The sequence below is a fragment of the Artibeus jamaicensis genome, unplaced genomic scaffold (genome assembly GCF_021234435.1).
Source record: "Artibeus jamaicensis isolate MK-2021 breed Jamaican fruit bat unplaced genomic scaffold, CSHL_Jam_final contig_519, whole genome shotgun sequence".
Classification (NCBI taxonomy): domain Eukaryota; kingdom Metazoa; phylum Chordata; class Mammalia; order Chiroptera; family Phyllostomidae; genus Artibeus; species Artibeus jamaicensis.
This window is the reverse complement of record NW_026521871.1, coordinates 56633115-56650194: the sequence shown is the minus strand read 5'-3', so window position 1 is coordinate 56650194 and position 17080 is coordinate 56633115. Positions and strand designations below refer to the sequence as shown.

The window sequence follows — 17080 nt, the reverse complement described above, 5'->3', positions numbered from 1 at the left end:
GAGGGCAGTGCGGAAACGCCCTTGTCTGTGCCGCATGGTTCTCAGGAGTGAGGCTGGTGAGCTGAACCTTCACCAAGCACCTGCTGTGTTCACGGTGCTCTGCGGGGAGCCCCGGGCCCCGGGCCCAGTCAGCCTGGGCCGGCCAGCGTCCTCCGGCCCCGTGCGGAAGACGGGAGCCAGGGCGAGTTTCTCGTGAGCCAGGTGCATCGGTGTGAAGCACCGTCTGGCTGTTTTCTCTTACGTTACGTCTTCTCCACTTTTTTATCTCCTGTGTCTGTAGTGAAATGGTGTTGATAGTGGGTGACGGTTCTGTTCCCTTGTGTCTTCTGTCGGCCAGACGAGGAGCTGGGAACCCTGAGTGGCGCCCTCTACCCGTGGGCTTTTCAAGGGCTACGGGTTGGAGAGGTCTCAGAAGCCGGGCGTTCAGGGAACTGCAGACCTAGGCGGCCGACAGGAATGCGCGCGGGCCCACGGGTGCCGAGTCTCTAGAGCCGCGCGCAGGGCTTTCCGGGGGTAAGGGCGATGCCTCGGGCTCTCGGGACGAGGTGGCGACGTCCGTGGAGGAACTGGTGGAAGGTGTTTGGACAAGATGGGCTTTGAAGGTGGCTGTGGGTCTGAAGGCAGTGCAGGGCCGTGGGAGGCCTGGTCACTCGGCACTAGAGGGAGGCCGGAGCAGACACTGGCCCTCTCAGTGAGCAGAACGGCAGAGGGGGCGGGAGCACTGGGGTGGCCTGGGGTTTGTGTGCAGCACAGGGCGGCCACCCGAGGGGCCTGGGGGCCTCGGGGCCATACCTCAAGGACTGTGCGTCTGGCCGGGAGGGACGGACGAGCTGAGGAAGGCAGGCTCCGGGAGCGGGCAGTCTGCCGGTGGAAAGGTGGTTGGCAGGAGCTCAGAGGCGAACTGACGAGAGCCTGAACTCAGAGCAGGTCCACAAAGGAACCGGTCCTCACTGCGGAGAGCATGTGGGCTGGGAGGGGCACGGGCAGCCTTTTGGGGCGCAGGGCATACTCTGCATCTTGGTCTGGGTGGGTGAGCTACGCAGTCCACCCTGGTGTGCATTACTGGGCCTAAGTCACACCCCTTTTTGTTCACAGGAGGGAAAAAAATGGGTGGGAAAAGAGACCAGAACCCACCAGGGTCGGTGGGGGCTGGGGGGAGCAGGATCTCGTGAGTGGACACCGCAGCACACCCTGCCTGAGGCCACTGCCAGGGCTGTTGATGGCCAGAAGGGCTCCCAGCACCCTCGGGAACGTTGAAGGTCGGAGGCCCCTGTGGGCTCCCAGGGCCGGGAAGAGTCGGGATGACGAGCCCATGAAGACCCAGGAACTAACGCGTCAGGCAGTGTGCGGAGGGCTGGCAGCGCCCAGGGCTGCGGCTGCTGGTGAGATGCCGTGTTTTTCACAGCGTACCCTGGTGGGGGTGGCAAGGCACCCAGAAGCTGTTTTTCCTTCAAGTTCTTTATCTTGTAAAGCAATTATGAATATTAGTTTCATGTTTTCACACATCTATTACTCACATGCTCAGGCTGCAGATGGAATGCCACGGCTCAGCTCCAGCAGCTCGGCCTCCGGGATAGGGAGCTGTCTCCTCTCCGGGGCGCCGGGCTGCTCGGCGGTGGCCGGGCTCGGCTCGGTGGCCCGGGCACCCTGCCAGGACGCGGCGCTGGGGGTGCTCTCTCCCTCCTCCCCCTGCCCCTGTCTGGTCTGGAGGGTTGGAGGGCAGAGTCTGACCCCCGTCATCACGTCATTAGACACCCGTGGTTCCAGGAAAATGTGTTCCAGCCTTGAGTTGACTGAGGTCCCCTTGGCTCCAAGCTCGCCTTTCTCGGGAGAAGATGACGTGGACTCGGGTCACGCAAGGCCAGTTAAGGACAGACACCCAGAGGCGCCGGGGCAGCGGCAGGGGCGGGGGGTGTTCAAAGTTTCGCCTTGCCTCAGAGCCGCCGGTTCAAAGTCGTCGGGGACCCGCCGGGGAGTCGGTGCGTGTGGAGTGAGGGCTGCAGGGAGGCCGCAGTCCGTGGTGACACAGGTTCCGGCTGGGCCTCAGCACCTGTGTCACCTGCTGCTGTGCCACCTCCTCAGGAAGGGAGACGGGCCTGTGGCCGGGTGGGAGTCCCCAGATCCACGTCTGATCCACGCTTCTCAGTGACAGGTGGCGGGAAGGGAGCCACCAGTGTGGGAACAGGGCCGCTGGAGGGCCCTCGCTCTCGGCAGCTCCCCAGGGTGGCACACAGAGCCGGAGGGGAGCCCTCCCCCCACCCCGCCTGCCAGTCCCGTTCGTGTGGGACTTGGGACGCTAGACCTGGGCTCCCGCCCCCATGTCTGCCAAGCGTGAGAGAAGCGTGGCCTTGCCAAGGGACCCTCAGCGACGAGCAGGTGTTTCCCCGGGAGTTCTAGGGCCCGGTGGTGAAGGTGGGCTGTTCTGCTGATGAGGTCACCCCTGGGCTGTGAGACTCGTTACTGGAATCGTGGGGAGTGGACGAGTGAGGGCACCTCCGTCCGGCAGGGTGCCGCTGGGGTGCGGGGCGTTGGGCAGGAGCTCTGGGCTTGCCACCTCAGAGGCCTGGTGCAGGTGAGAGAAACCCGTCTTCGTGGTGTGCTGAAGAGGATGGGACTCCAGAGGCGCCTGGGCAGTGTGCGCCGCTGTCGGGGGCGGGCGTGACTGCAAAGGAAGAGCGCCTGGATGGCTGTCTGCGGCATCCCCACCTCGCACTGTCTCACTGGGTCCCCAGCTCTGGGAGGAGCAGAGTGGCTCCTTCCCTCTGCATGGTCCTGCCGGGGCTGCGGTCACTGGGCCGCAGCGGAGCCCATGTGGCTGAGACGGCCCTTTGCACACCTGTGGCTCTCGGGGCAGCTCCCGGCCGAGAGCCGAGCAGGGGCTACCAGTTTGGCTCCGCTGCACGGCCCCTCCCTGTGGTCTGGGCATCGCAGCACCAAGGCTTGGGTCCAGGAAGTCTTGGTTCGAGAAGCAGGAAGTGGAAGCTACCTGCCCGAGTCTGTCCCAGGCTCCCAGTTCGCAGCACGACCCTCCCCGAGTTCTGCTGTCAGAGCCAGGCCCGAGGCCACGTGGCTCGGGCAGGGGAGGGCACGCGCGCACGGGTGTGTGTGTGTGTGTGTGTGTGTAGGGGGAGAGGGAATTGTGGGGCCACCTTTGCAGACTGGCTCCCCCACACCCCGCTTTGGAACTGATGGGGCGCTGCCTGTGCAGGCAGGGAAGTGCTGTGTCTCCGCAGTCGGGGAGCTCGGCTCTCCTGGGGGTCCAGCCCCATTTTGGCAGAAGTGTGGGCTCCTGTCCTTCCCCTGTTGGGTGTCATGTGAAAATGCAGCCCTGCCCCAGGGACAGGGTCGCTGGGGGCCATTGCTTCTCAGTCCAGACGGCCATTGCCTAGGCCGAGGTGGGCACTGCTGTCAGAGATGCACAGTGACGGTGCACACTCACACTGGGTACCTTCCCCTGAAACCCTGTTACACGCCCTTCGTCACCCAAATCCCGGAAATAAGCCAAACTGGGGACACTTCCCAGCCTGGTATAACGGATACCCGGGGACAGCTTCCCCAAACCCTCTGGTGCCTCTGTCCCTGCCCTGGCCTCTCAACGCGGTGACCCCTGAGAACGGCTGTCGTCCCCACGCTTTCACCCCGAGTGCCCCGTAACAGCTCAGGCTGTGTGGGAACCCTCTGCTTCCAGAAACGAGGAGAAGGCCCCCTAGCGCGGACGGCACTGGGCAGCCATGGGGTTCAGCTTCCCTTTGAGTCACTCCTGCTGTGTCTCCCCCACTGTGGTGCCACCCACTTCCTGCCGGCCCCCGGGAGGACTCTTTCCTTTCTGCTCACTGTTTGGTAGCAAGGGAGGGGGGTTGTCAAATAAGCATCTGCGTCTGGATCAGGGTTTGGCACACACGGGGTGCGGAGAGCCTCGGCGCTGGCGCCTCCGTCCCGAGCCCTGGCTGGGCTCTGCGTTCCTTCCTCCTGCACCGCTGCCCCTCACTTCCCCTCCCCTGCAGAGGGGCCCAGGGCATCACGGGACACAGCAGTGTGTGGGGGCATGTGCCGAGGACCGCGGCAAGCCTCACCGAGATTCAGGGGGACCAGACTCGGAATGTTTTGGACTAATTGCTTCCGGTTGCAGACGCACTTGGCGCTGACGTGTCAGCGGGCTGCCCACGGCCGTCCCGGGCCAAGGCCGGCCTCCAGACACGCCCAGCTGGCTGTCCTCTGGGCACGTACACAGCTCGGCTTGGCACACGTGGGGAGTGCCTGGTCTGGAACCCAACCCGCAGGGTTGGCCCCGAGAGTGTGGTTCCCGTCCACAGGGCCGGCCATCACCACAGGCTCAGCCTGTGCAGTGGGCTCCCCGACTTCAGCCCCAGGGCCAGCGTGCGCTGTGGCGCCTCCCGCCCCTTCCAGAAGGTGCCATGCCGCCCGGCTGCCTCTGACCCTGTCTGTGAGCGGAGAGGCCCTCGGTCTCCCTTTTCTGGAAAGGGAGGGCCCGTGTGTGAGGAAGATCAGCCTGCATCTGACAGGCAGTCACCCTGAGGAGGAGGAAAGGGCTGGTGTGTGAGCGAGTTACGTAAGAGGGTGTTGGTTTTGGCAGGGCAGCCAGAAATGAGTCAGGCCTGCGTGGTGCTTTCTGACCTGGGCTTCTGTCCATGGGAGCCGTGTGTGGGGTGGGGCCGCCGGCGTGAGAAGAAGAGGAAGGCAGGTGGCTGCCCCAGCAGGCCCCCTGGGACTCGGACCTTCCGCTGGGGCCCGAGTAGTAGCTGGCTCAGGGTCGGGCCCCTCGAGGAGCCCGCCTGGAAGGGCAGGCAGCGGCCCCGGAAGGAGCGCGGCCCCCGGGGCGGAAACACCTGCCTCGGATCCCAGCTCTGCCCCTGCCGCCGGGTGACCTTGGGCTTCCAAGGGGCAGCCTGCAGCTCAGCCTTCTCACCTGGAAAGCGAGCCCCTCCCTGATGCAGTTGTCTGCAGGGAGAAAGGGTCACATGGGGCGAAGCACGCAGCCGCCAACACCCGGACACCGGTGCCTGCGGTGTGGGGAGGGGACAGGCCCGGCCTCTGCCCAGCCCAGCTCACGGCTCAACCTGGACCTCCCGGCCTGTACTGGCCAGAGGTGCTCACCCACAGGGTCCAGGGAGGGTGGACACGGGCGTCACGGAAGTGCCTCAGGGTCATGAAAAGCTCTTAACACGTGGTGATTTGTACTAATAAAGTCTTCATTAGTTAAAAGGGGATACATTTTATTAAGTCTGTTTTCTCTCAGAAATACAACTTCCAATACTTGGCTTTTGTGGTGGTTTATGAGCCAGTGGGCCTGGTGGGGAAGGTGCTCAGTCCCCAGCTGTTTTCACACACAGTCCACGTGACCGGCCCCCGAGGAGCCACTGTCGGGAGGCCTTGGCCGTGGCCCCGGGTGCGCACGCAGACCTGCGTTCTGGGTGGGGCCCTGATGTCACTGGGCTCTCGGGGCTTCTGGACCTGGCCTCTTTCCTCCCTTCCTTTTTTTTTTTCCCAAACAACTCCGTGGGCTTACGCACTGTGTCCTTCCTCTCCACCCCGGGAACCTGCATGTCACCGGACAGCGGTCCTCCATGGCCATCAGTCCGAGTCCAGATTTCAAGGTGGCCACTGAGCGTACAGGAGTGGTCAGTTCCCATGCTTGGCCGTGTGCACCCTGAACAGGATCCCCTGGAAAAGCACGGCCGGCGGTCCCGCGCCCTCCCGGGGACAGCGGGCACTGGAGGACGCACGTCCCTTTGGCACTTGGTTTTGCACCAGGGACCAGGCAGGAAATCAGTGCAAGGATGTCAGCACAGACCTTGTGGCTGCTTCCCACTCTGCTCCTGAGAGGCACCGTCCAGCAGAGGTGGCCCAAGGGGAACGCGCGACCCCGGCTCACCTTTGGGAGGAGCTGGAAAACTGGTGTTAATGCTGCTTCCTTCCCGAGCAGCCGGGCCAGCAGTTCAGGCAGAGTGCACGGCTGCACGTGTCTGCGTCCTGCCCCCGCAGCGGACCGCTGCAGCTGGGGGCCGGGGTCTCTGGTGGGTGCGGGGCAGTGTTCCTCCCCCACTTCCCGCAGAGTCCTCGCGAGGAATCTGTGCTGGAAGGAGGTGGCCTCAGAGGAAACCTGGGCTGTTCCACAGTCTCCAGAGTCCAGCTGAGGAGCTGAAGCACAAAGTCAGAAAAGACTTGGAACGAGTGGTTGGGGCAGCGGTCACCTCGCTGTGTCCTCTCAGGCCAGCAGTCCAGACCAGCCTCCCTCCCTCCTCAGCCTCCCTGCAGCAGGCTGCTGGCGAGAGGCCCAGGGCTGGGCGCGCTCTGGCCTTTCCAACCCGGCCGCCACCTGCTTTCGTAAATAAAGTTGAGCTGGAGCTCGGCCAGGCTTCTCCCTTAGGCTCCGTCGAGGCCGCTCTCCTGCCGCAGGGGCCGGGCCCAGTCACAGAGGCTGAGCCCAGGTCGCCCAGCGTTTGGCCTTTGGCAGAAAACCTTGCCGCCCCTGTGCTTGCCAGGGCTTTGCTTCTAGGTGTTAAGCTGCTTGAGGCAAAGAACCACAGCTTTTTCGTCTGTCCTGTGTCCCTCACCCCTGGAAGGGCAGTGACAGTTCTAGGGAAACGCTCGCCAGGTGACTAGTACCCTGAGCTCCACGACATGTGGGACCCTCACTCAGTCCACAGGTGGGAATTCGGGAAGGAGAGGGCTCTGCTCTCTCTCTCTCCTTTTGGGGGGAGGGGCCGGTCTCCCCTTGCCCTCACTGCCCCAGCCATGGGGGGGGGGGGGTGCTGTTGCCCATTCACCAGCTGTCAGCATGGATTTGGAAGGCCCGAAGGCGGAGCCCCCCAGGGTGGCTGTGCGCGAGGCTTGGGGCATCCGAGCCCCTGAGACCACACAGTTTTGGAGTTGCCCTCCGTGACCCTGGACCCAGAGCACATTCTCAGTGCATTGCTTCCTCTGCCTCCCACAGAGGCCTGACTGGCGGCCGGCACAGTGCCCCCTGTGGCCCTCATCGTCAAGCCTACGACAGCTGGGCTGCTGAGGCCTGTCTGTCTGCGTCCCCCCCAGACCCCTGGGCGAGCTTCTCCACCCCAAGGCTCCAGTCTGCACTTACATCGGCAGCCCCCAGAGGGGCCGCTGCTGTGCCCATCCCTGCTGGTCTCCCCGGCTGCTCTCGGTCAGCAGAGCCCCAGGCTTGCCCAGCAGCTCCCCTGCCCCCACACGCCCTCCTGTGTACACATTTCGTGGGTGGACTTGGCACCGACGCTGGAGGGAGCCTGAGTTGTCCTGCCCACCCCCCCCGGACCTCATCCTGCGCCCACTCTGCCTGGCGGAGGTGGCGCGTCCGAGTCCAGTTGGCATCCACAGTGTGCCGGGCCGGCAGCACCTGGAGGCTCAGTGTCTCGCCCACAGGTCCAGACTGGCCGCCCTCCCTGCACCTGAGTGTGGCGGCGTGACGTGGGAAAGTGTGTCAGTGGTGGTGGTTGCCACTTCTAAGATGATCTTCCGTGCACGCAAGGGCTCAGTTTATCTGCGCCCAGGGGGAGATGTGGACTGCGAGCTTGGAGCAGGGTCCCCGATCCTAATAGGGTCTCTTCCCTCATCTCCTCTCAGCACTAACCACAGGTCGTAGTGAGCAGTGCCAACACGCGAGTGCACAGTTGCTAGGAGCCGGGCCAGGCACCGTCTCCGCGCTGGCTGTCCCTGTGGTCCTGTGGAGGGGACACTGCAGAGAGCCCAGGAGGTTGCTCAGGGTCCCAGAGCAAGTGGGCCGTGGCGTCCAGTTTGCTTCCTTCTGCAGCCCAAGTTCTTGGCTTCTCTGCACATCTGCCCGCCTCCCTGTACAAGATGCTGCCACCAATTTCCTGATGCTGTCACACGCCAGGGGGACAGAAAGCGATGTGGCCCTTATGTTCATGGGACAGTGTCGGGCTGTTCAGCACCACCTCCCCGACCCAGCACTGTGTGCGCTGAGAACGGGTCTCGTCATCGTGTGAGGGTAGGAAGCCCTGGTCGTTGGATCCACGAAACAGCAGTCACTGCTCGGCCGTGCAGAGAATTTTCAGCGGAGATGGATGACCCACACCGCGGAAGCCAGTTCAGTTTGACCCATGCGGGGGTTTCTCTTCAGCCTCCACTGGGGCCCTCAGCGTGAGCACTTCCCCCAGGCACGGGGCCCCGGCAGGAGAGAGGCCCCGGCCGAGCTGTGCATCTCCGAGATTCCCTTGTCGGTGCTGGGCTGGGGACCGAGCGTGAGGGTGGCCGCTGCAGACCCTGTGTGCCATTTCAGAGAGCGGAGCGTGCGAGAGCTGTTCACCCGTCTCCTGTTTACAAGAGGAAGTATCCCGTTTAATTTTATTTTCACACCCGAAGCCTGAGCGCGAAGAGAACATGGTGTTTTAACACTCACTCCCTCAGTCATCAGCCGCAGAGGAGCGGAGGTTGTGTATTGTCACAGTTTTCTGAGTAGATTTCCACATTTGTTACCTGGCAACGTTGCCACTCAGGGACGTGACGCTGCAGTCGGTCGCTGCCAGATCCGCGCTGTCTCCCCGGGGAGGCACCGCCTGCCTTCCCCGCAGGGGTTTAGAAGAGGAGGCGGTGCGGGCTGGCAGGCTCAGTGGAGACACGCGACCCAGGCTCTTCCGTGCCAGCCCTGGGGCCTGCGACCTGCAACCTGGGCCGCGATGGGGACCCTGCGGCATTGTGTTGTGGTGTTGACCACCCCCCCGGTGAGAAAGGGGTACCACAGTCACGGCGTCATGTGCCGGGTTTGTCCTCTGGGTGCTTGTGGCCCAGCAGAGTCTTCAGTTTGGCCACTATGAGGCACCGAAACCAGTGTGGAAAGAAGTGGGGTGCCGAGCGGGGCACAGGGTTCCCTTGGCCCATGTGGCATGGCCCCCCACCCCTGCCCGGTGGGACAGAGCCCGGCCACGGGAGATGTTGGCATTTGAATTTGAAATCCTTGCATCATAGGTGCGCAAGTCCTCTCAGTCGGAGCTGCATGTTCTGGGCTAGAAAATAAACAAATATGCCTTCCAGAGGCTGAGGGCGTTGAATTCTCCAGCACCTGGGACCTTTCTGGAAGGATGCTTGGGAGGGAGGGTTCCCATGGCAACGGCTTCTTGGAGAGCTCTGTGGCGTCCACAGGTGAGACCAGGGGACGGAGACACAGCCGCGGCAGTGAAGCCCTCCTCTCTGCGACAGGAGCAGGGAACACACAGGCCTTTGAAACGGCCTCCTGGCCAAGGTGCCACAGGGTGGCTGTTCGGAGCCCCAGCTGGCGCCGCAGCCCAGCCGGTGGGCGAAGGGTAGCACGGGGCCCGCGTCCCCTCTGCGCTGCCTGCCTAGGCTCTGTCAGCGTCTCCGAGGAGGAGGCCTTTGCTGCCCACTGGCCTTATCGTGTCTCTTTTGTTCAGAAAGGGGAAGACAGCCAGCGATGTTGCAGGCATCGAGAGACCATCGGTTAGCTTCATGTGCAGAGTCGAGCTGCCCCGGCCTCCAGAGAAGACCCCAGAAGCCCTTTTATTGCTCTTGGGGCTTAACACTGATGCTGGCATCATCTGGGAACGTGCTGAGGGAGCCACAAGATTCCTTACGATTCTGTTTTCTTTCTGGCCAGAGAGTGGCTGTTTTGGTCTACCTGGGGGGGCTTGGCCCTGAGTGTCCCAAACGTGGACACTCAGCCAGAGAGTCCTGAGCACCCTTCACTTAGAACCCTACCTCCCCTGGTTTAAACTTGAAGATGATGCCCCACTAGACCCAAGTCCTCCACCCGCCGGCCCCGGAAAACGCTTCAGAAAAAGCGAGGCCAGGCTGTTTTCCGGGCACACTCAGGAGTCGACAAAGAACTGTTACGTAACTTCTATTTATATCGCCCTTGCAGGCAGACGGGAGTCGCCGGGAAGGGATTTAATGAGCTCTCCACTTCGCTCACCTTCCCAGGCGGGGAGGAGAGGAGCGGCTCGTCCTGAGACGTCAGCAGGGATCTGACTACGGGTGGGCGGCTGGGGGCGGCGCCGGCACGTTGCCATGGACTCTCTTGGAGCTCACCCCCCACTTCTCTTCTTTCTTTTTGGATCTGTGAGCGTCCTTGCTCCTCACACCTACTCATGGCCCTGGCACCTGCCGCCGGAAGCAGGGCGTTCTTCCTTCCCCACGAAGGGCGTCCCATTGTGTGGCTCCCGGAAGTCAGGAAAGTCTCAGTGAGGGTGTGGTTTCCCGCCCTGCCCTCGCCCGGTCCACACCGACTCTTTGCCATTGCACAGCCCCAGACCCGGAGCATCCCACGGCCCGTGGGGCCAACCGTGGCCTTGGCCCAGGAAGGTGCTGTTTGTGCCCCTGTGCGTCCCCCTTGGTGCCTGTCCCCTGGGCGAGTGACGGTCCATCTAGCACTTCCTGAACCCGAGCCCCGAGAAAACAAAGGGATGCTTGTCCCCCACTGTCATTCCCGGAGTGTCATCTGAAGGTGTGGCGTCAGAATTGCTCAGCCTGGGCTTTTTTTTTTTTTTTTTTTAAGCAGCGGCTGCTCCCAGCCACTGCTCAGCAGGAAGTGGAGCTGCCTTTCTGAGAACCCAGGGTGGCGGCGTCGGGAGGGCCACCCTGCTGGCGGCCAGGGGCCTCTGAGCAGAGCCGTTGGAGAGACGCAAATAGGGAGGCGATAGTGACATGTTCTCAGAAAAGAAAACATAGTTCTTGTGAGGACAGGATTTGAAAAAAAAACAAAAATCCCAAAACCCACCCCTGCCTAGCCCAAGAGTTGCGCAATTCTCAATGGCAGAAGCCTGCTGGAACAATCCGAGTCGAGCTGACTTCCCCTTGCTAACTTCAGTTAGACATCTGCGCGAAATGTCCCCAGATTCCAGACCAAGAAGGTAATTTTTTTCCCCCATGAGTAACGGCAGGGACTTTCCCTTTGGAACGCTTCCAGCTGAGCTAGCTTTGTGGTTGAGACTGTTTTCTCAGTAGAAACTGTGGCCACTCGAGTCCTGCCCTGGGGTGTTAAGGCACCTTGACACCATCTTGGAGTCCCAGCTGCATGGGCACGTCCCCCCCCCCCAAGAGAAACCTGCCCGCCTTTCCTACGGGCCCTCCCCCCGAGTTCTGGGTGGGGGCACCGCAGACTGTCCTGCCCTCAGTACCTGGCTCCTGCGTCGGTGGTACCAGCGAAGGGGCGGGTCCTGCAACCGTTGGGCACCCAAGCCACTTGTCTCCCTGTAAACTCGGGACTTTAAAATCGGCATTGCTGTTTGGTGGGGAGGGGGGGGTTTGCAAGGCAGCCCTGTGGGGTTTGAGAAATGGGTTTTATTGGCGTCCTCACCCTAGAGCCTGCAGTCAGCAGGCCAGGGGAGAGAGCCGGGTCCTGACATGATGTCCTTCCTGTCCTGTAGATGGTACTGCCAGTGTCCATGAGCCAGAGCCCTGAGCAGTTCCCAAGATGGCAGCAGGAGGGCCTGGTGGCCCACCTGCGGTGGTCTCCCTCAGGGCTGAGTGTTTACGACAGGGACTCCTGGTTATGAGTTAAATGTCAGCTGCTACAGATGCAACACCTGAGTTGGGTGAAGGTTTTTGGAATTCCCTGGGGCTAGTGTGCACCCATTCAGAGAGCAGATGTTTAGGGAATACCTACCCAGTGCCTGGCACCATGTGACTTCGCTGTGATGTGGTCAGGGATGAGCCCTGCACAGGCCCTGCCCCCTAGGAGTTCACAACCCAGCCAGTGGGGCGTGTCCTCCACCAGCAAATGATGAAACAAACAGGAGGAGTGTGAGGAAGAGCCCCCCACCCCAAGTGGTCAGGGGAGGGTTCCCTGGGCAGGCACCGTTTGCCCCAAGCCCTGACAGAGGGGACAGGCCGGCTGTGGGGAGGGCGCGCAGACTCGGGGTTGGCCCGGCCTGCTGTGCTGCAGGAGCTGGGAGAGGCCACCGTGGTCGGGGAGCAGCAGCTGGTGGGGAGGAAATGACTGCTGGACGCGTGTCGCCAGAGGGGAGGCTACCTTAGGTCATCTCCCCGCCAACCCCAGGTCAGTGCTACTACAGGGCACCCCGTCGGCTCAGGCGCCCTCACCCACGTCGGGGCCGCAGCAGTCCCACGGGCCAGCTGCGTGAGTGCATCCAGCCACCCATCCACTGGGCCATGTGTCGGCTCCTGTCTCACCGCCACGTCCTCGAGGCTCCCTGATGGGCCCCAACCTGGGGGCAGGGGCTGCAGGGCCTGGAGACTGCACGTCCCGGAGAGCGCCCTTTGGGGTCCAGACCGAGCAGTTGGCTGCACTGAGCAGGGGACTGAGGGGCGGGGGACCCGCTGTTCCTCAGCAGGTGCCCTTGCCCCCGGCAGGCCAGGGCACCTTTACTTTCCTTTGGGTTTTGTGGTCGAGTGGATTTGTCACGGTTTGTTCGGTTTCGTTTTTCCCACTGAGGTATTGTAATTGTCTGTAGGCATCACGTCCCTCCAAGCAGAGCCCTAGGATTTCCCCTCCTGTGTGTGTCCATGTGGCCTCTTCGTGGCCCATGACCCCTGCTGAGGCTGTCGGTACAGCAAGAGCCAGCTGGCGGGACGGGAGCAGGCTATGCAACCATTTCTCTAGATCTCGGAGTTGCGCCGCAGATCTGGGCTGACGCCTCCCCACCGTCCAGCCTGCCCTCAAGGTTCACAGCAGTCCCTCCGGCCCTGGGTCATCGGCAGTGTCACGTTCGCCAGCATTGTCATGGTGAGAAACCGGACAATGACATAGGCCTAGGGCCTGGTCAGAAGCCGGTGTCAGCCCCTGTCCCGGCATTGGCAGTGCTCTGAGGGCGTCAGCCGGGACCTTGTGTGCATCATGGAGGCGGCCCGAGTCACAGAGAGGCGACGACGAGAGCAGCGGGGCAAGTGGCAGGTGCAAAATGCCCACCAGATGCCAGGCCCCGAGCCGCGCTCCCGTCCCTCTGTCTCCCCTGCTGGTCAGCCCCCCTGTGGTGTTGCAGGAGAGAGGGCCTGTCTCTGACCTCGCCATCTGCACGGGCACAGAAAACAGGGTACCATGGCATAGCCCTCACGGCCACGTAGCAGGGGCCGAATGCGCTGGGAGCCGTGGGCCTTTGGGGCAGGAAAGTCGTCGGTGCTGGTGAGTGGCCCTGAGTACGTGGGGCAGAGGTCAGACCGATGACCCTTTCACTTCCTGTGCCAGTCCTGTGGGGAGCAACAGTGCAAGCCCCACAGGGCCCGCCCCCGCTGCTGAGGGCTCCACCCCCGCACCAGGTGTGCAGGTGCGCAGGGCACATCTTGTATCATCCATCCCACAGGGCCTCGTGGTGCAGGTGGGGGCTGGCTAAGAAGTACTCCGTGGCCCCCGTCACAGACGCTGCGGTGAGTCTGTGGGCACGGTGACACGGGACCTGAGTGTTTTCACTGAACCGTAAAATCAGCCCCGGAGGGCGCTTTCAGAAGCTGGCGGGTGTGCCCAGCGCCTGTTCACGGGCCAAGGTGTCCGTCCCTGCTGGGGCTCTAACCAGGCTCCTTTGGGGAGCCCACCTTCTCCTGGGAGCCTCACTCACGCTCAAGCAGCCCGACGGCCTGCAGCACCGGCACCGGCACCGGAGCAAGCTTCCCGAGCAAGCCCCTCCCACAGCTCACCTTAGCCTCTGGGCGGGGGTGGGGGGGGGTTCTTTCCTCCCCCATCTGTGGCTGGAACAGACAGACAGCTGCCAGGGACCCTCACGAGAGATGCTGGCCTTGGGCATCCATAAGCCGGTTCGAGAATGAGCCCAGAGCACGTGAGAGGGCCCTGTACACAGCCGCCGGCCTCCCCGACGCCTGCCTGGGTCTGCTGGTGAGTGCTGCCGGGGTGTTCCCGCCAGCAGTTTGCCGACACCCTCGGGACTTTGGCAGGTAACAGCCCTAGACAGCTGGGTTAGGAACAGCGTCTGTGGCTTGAGCTGTTCGTACACAGGAGGAATGGTGCTTTCTGATCCTCACAGGGGACCCAGGCGGCCGCCAAAAGGGCAGGCTCTCCGCACCGCTGCCGAGCCCTGGGCCCTGGAGGCAGAAGGGGCGTGGGGGAGCGGTTCCCACGAAACTGCATTTTGCTGCTTGCAAAAAACTGTTCACCTTGAACAGCATCATAAAGACCGTTGCTTTGGCCTCGACCTTCCTGGGAGCCCAGTGACCAGAGAAACCCGAGTGCAGCTCCCCTGGTTCCCCACCCTCGACGAAGGCGAATGAGGTTGGATGTGTCTGCTTCCCCACCCCAGACCATGCTCATGTTGTCACTGCCCCCTCTTCCACGTGGCCCCTTCCAGGACCTCCACTCCTCAAAGCAGGAAACAGGCTCAGAGAGGCAGGCGGGCAGAGCTCCGGTGAGTGTTGGTCAAACCCTGCGAAATCGTCCTCGGAGCGAGGCAGTTTCTGCCGGGGAGTTTGGCTCCTAATGCCTGTTTTATTCATCGTTCGACTCTTCATACGTCGTACTTTTCCTGACATCAAGGGCGGTTAAAGATGTTGGAAAAAAGATCCTGTGAAAGGTTTGGGACAGTCCCTCCAGGAAAGAGCTTGCGCCTGCCTTTGGGGAGAGAAGACTTGGAGAGGGGGAAGGAAAACTGCTTCTCTCCGTGTCTGACGGAGCCCGTGAGACCCAGTGGGGTTCGTGGAACCTCCTCCATTGTGGCAGTTGCTGGGAACGGCTCCACAGCTTGTTTTTGCTGGGAGTTCAGAGGCCACCTTGACTTCCCAGCACCAGCTAGATTGTTCAGCACTGGCTGTTTGGGGACAGGAATAGACCCCAGTCATCATGTGACACCCAGCACCTCAGTCAACCTGCCTGCCATCTTTTGAAAGGGGTGATAAGACACAGGGTGCCCAGCACTTGTGTCCATGTGTTCTTCTCACGGAGAGCTGCCCCCCCCCACCGGCTGTCCCCTCAGGGGGTCCCCGGCTTCCCCCAGGTGCCAGCAGAGTCAGTAGGAGGAGTCTCATTTCTCAGATAAGGAGCCGGGGGCACAAGCGCAGTTCACAAAGCTGCCCAAGATGGCGCTGCTGATGAGTGAGGTGCCAGGGCCAAACTTCAGTTCCCAGGCACCCAGGCTCCTGAGCCTCCCCACACATTCTGGACCCTCCGGTCGTGGTCTGTGACTTTCGGGTCTCGATTGCCGTCACTGGTCTCTAAAGGACTCTCGACCAGTGTGGCCCCTGTGTGACAGTGGCTGTGTTAACAGCATGTGGCCCCAGCCCTGGCAGGTGTTCCGCGAGCAGGAAGGGCTGTCGGGAGCCCATGTTCACAAGTGCGGGGGGGCGAGGCCTGCACACTGTGTACCCCGCTGCCGTGGGGCGGCGCCAGGGGAAGGGGCGTGAAAAGCCAAGCGGTGCTCGGAGCCCCACAGACTCACGCTCAGGTGAGAGGTGCTCCGCAAAGCCCGTCCACTAGCAGGGAGCCTGGGCGGGTCCTTGGGGGCAGAGGAGTGGGGTCCCGTGCCGCCGCCACCACTGCCCAGCAGAGCGACTCGTCCTGTTACTGCATTTTTTGGAGCCTCCAATTGCTCATCTGTGAAGTGGGGCTAACGACAGCACCTCACTCGGGGGGTGGCCACAAGGAGTAAAGACCATAGGGTGTCCAGGGCACGTGGACCATGCTGGTGGTTCGGGAGCGTTCCGAGACTACTCATAATTCAGGAAGAGAGCGTCCCTGGGGTGTGCGGACTCGAAGCTCACCATGGGCACAGGAAGAGGCCCCCAGGGAGGACCCGCCCCGAGGTCTCCACGCCCTCACCACAGAGCATCTGTTCTCTGGTCTCTGGGCTCCCCGGGCCCAGGCTGAGGGTCTGCCGTGCCCGAGGCAGAGTGGAAAGACAGACAGCAGGCCCCTCTTGCTCACTCCTGTATCTTCTGTGACGGGCACAGCACCCAGCTCACGACGAGTGCACAGTGAATGGTAGATGGATGAACGGGTGCATGGGTGGGTGGATGGATGACGGACGGATGGGTGATGGACGGATGGGTGATGGATGGATGGATGGGTAAGTGGGCGGGCGGGTGGGTGAAACAGTAATAACCCTGAAAGAAAATGGAAGGGCAGTTGGAGGGCACTGAAGACTTCAGCTTGGAGGGCGCAGTGACACACAGAAGGACGAGGCCAGACAGCAGGCAGGGGGTGACCTGTGTGCCAGCACTCAGAGTGGTGGGAGGGGAGTAGACGGAGCTGGAGAGCCCGAGGAAGAGCGGGTGCTGGGCCGCGTGCTGGGAACAACCAGAGGCGAGCGAGAGAGGGAGCAGGGGTCCAGGGTGCTCTGTGGGTGGGGACGGGCACTTGCCAGAGGAGCACAGGCTGGTGGCCAGAAGAAGGGCCGGAGAGGACTGTGGTGGCCTGCGGGCCAGTGGGACCGTGGGGGTTCCGTGGGGCCGGGGAGGGAGAGAGGAGGTGGAGGCTTCGAGAAGCGGGTGAGATTTCCTTTGTTTCTGGGGTCGAGAGCCGCGCACTGCCTTCTGTAGGGAAGCTGCCCATCCGAGGGGGGGGTGGAAACTGGCAGGAAGATCCAGCTGGGAGGAGCAAGCGCGTGGTTTCACGCTTTGTTCCATTCTTCCAGAACCAGCCGCCTTGTGTTTTTGTGTAAACAACTCACAGCAGCGCGTGTTTACAGAGGCATGAGAAGTGAATGCGCGTAGGTGAAGTCGGATCACCATATTGTGTTTTACACTCACAGTCACACCCGTCCTGGCAGTGAGCAGACAGGAGCATGCGTGCAAGGGGCGAACTACCTGTTAGCCTGGGGCTTCTGTGTCTGCGCCCCGTCCCCGCCCCGCGGGGCCTGGTGGGCATCGCCTTTTCCCTGAGGGTTCGAGACCCCTCCACCCCCGTGTCCTCCTTGCCAGCTCCCAGCCGCTCTGCTCAGACCGCCTCTGTTGCTCGTGGGCACTTCCACTTGTACCCTGTTGTCCCTCTCACGACACAGTGCCCCGACCTGGTCCGGAGGGACAGGGCACCGGGCCTGCACGCACAGGGCCCGGCTGACTCGTCTGTGAGTGTTTGTGGGGCCAGCTGGGCGGCTCTTGGAATCCCTCACACGAGTGGTGGCCCTGCAGGAATGCCCAAACGCCTCTCGTTCCCACTGTTAATGGGCTTGTG

At 62.5% G+C, this 17080-nt stretch overlaps 1 protein-coding gene across 4 annotated transcripts in view; it reads left to right on the top strand.

The window, feature by feature from the left end:
• The window catches only part of ITPR1 (inositol 1,4,5-trisphosphate receptor type 1), a 219212-nt gene that overhangs the window by 153792 nt on the left and 48340 nt on the right, over positions 1-17080 (top strand). The window lies entirely within an intron of this gene.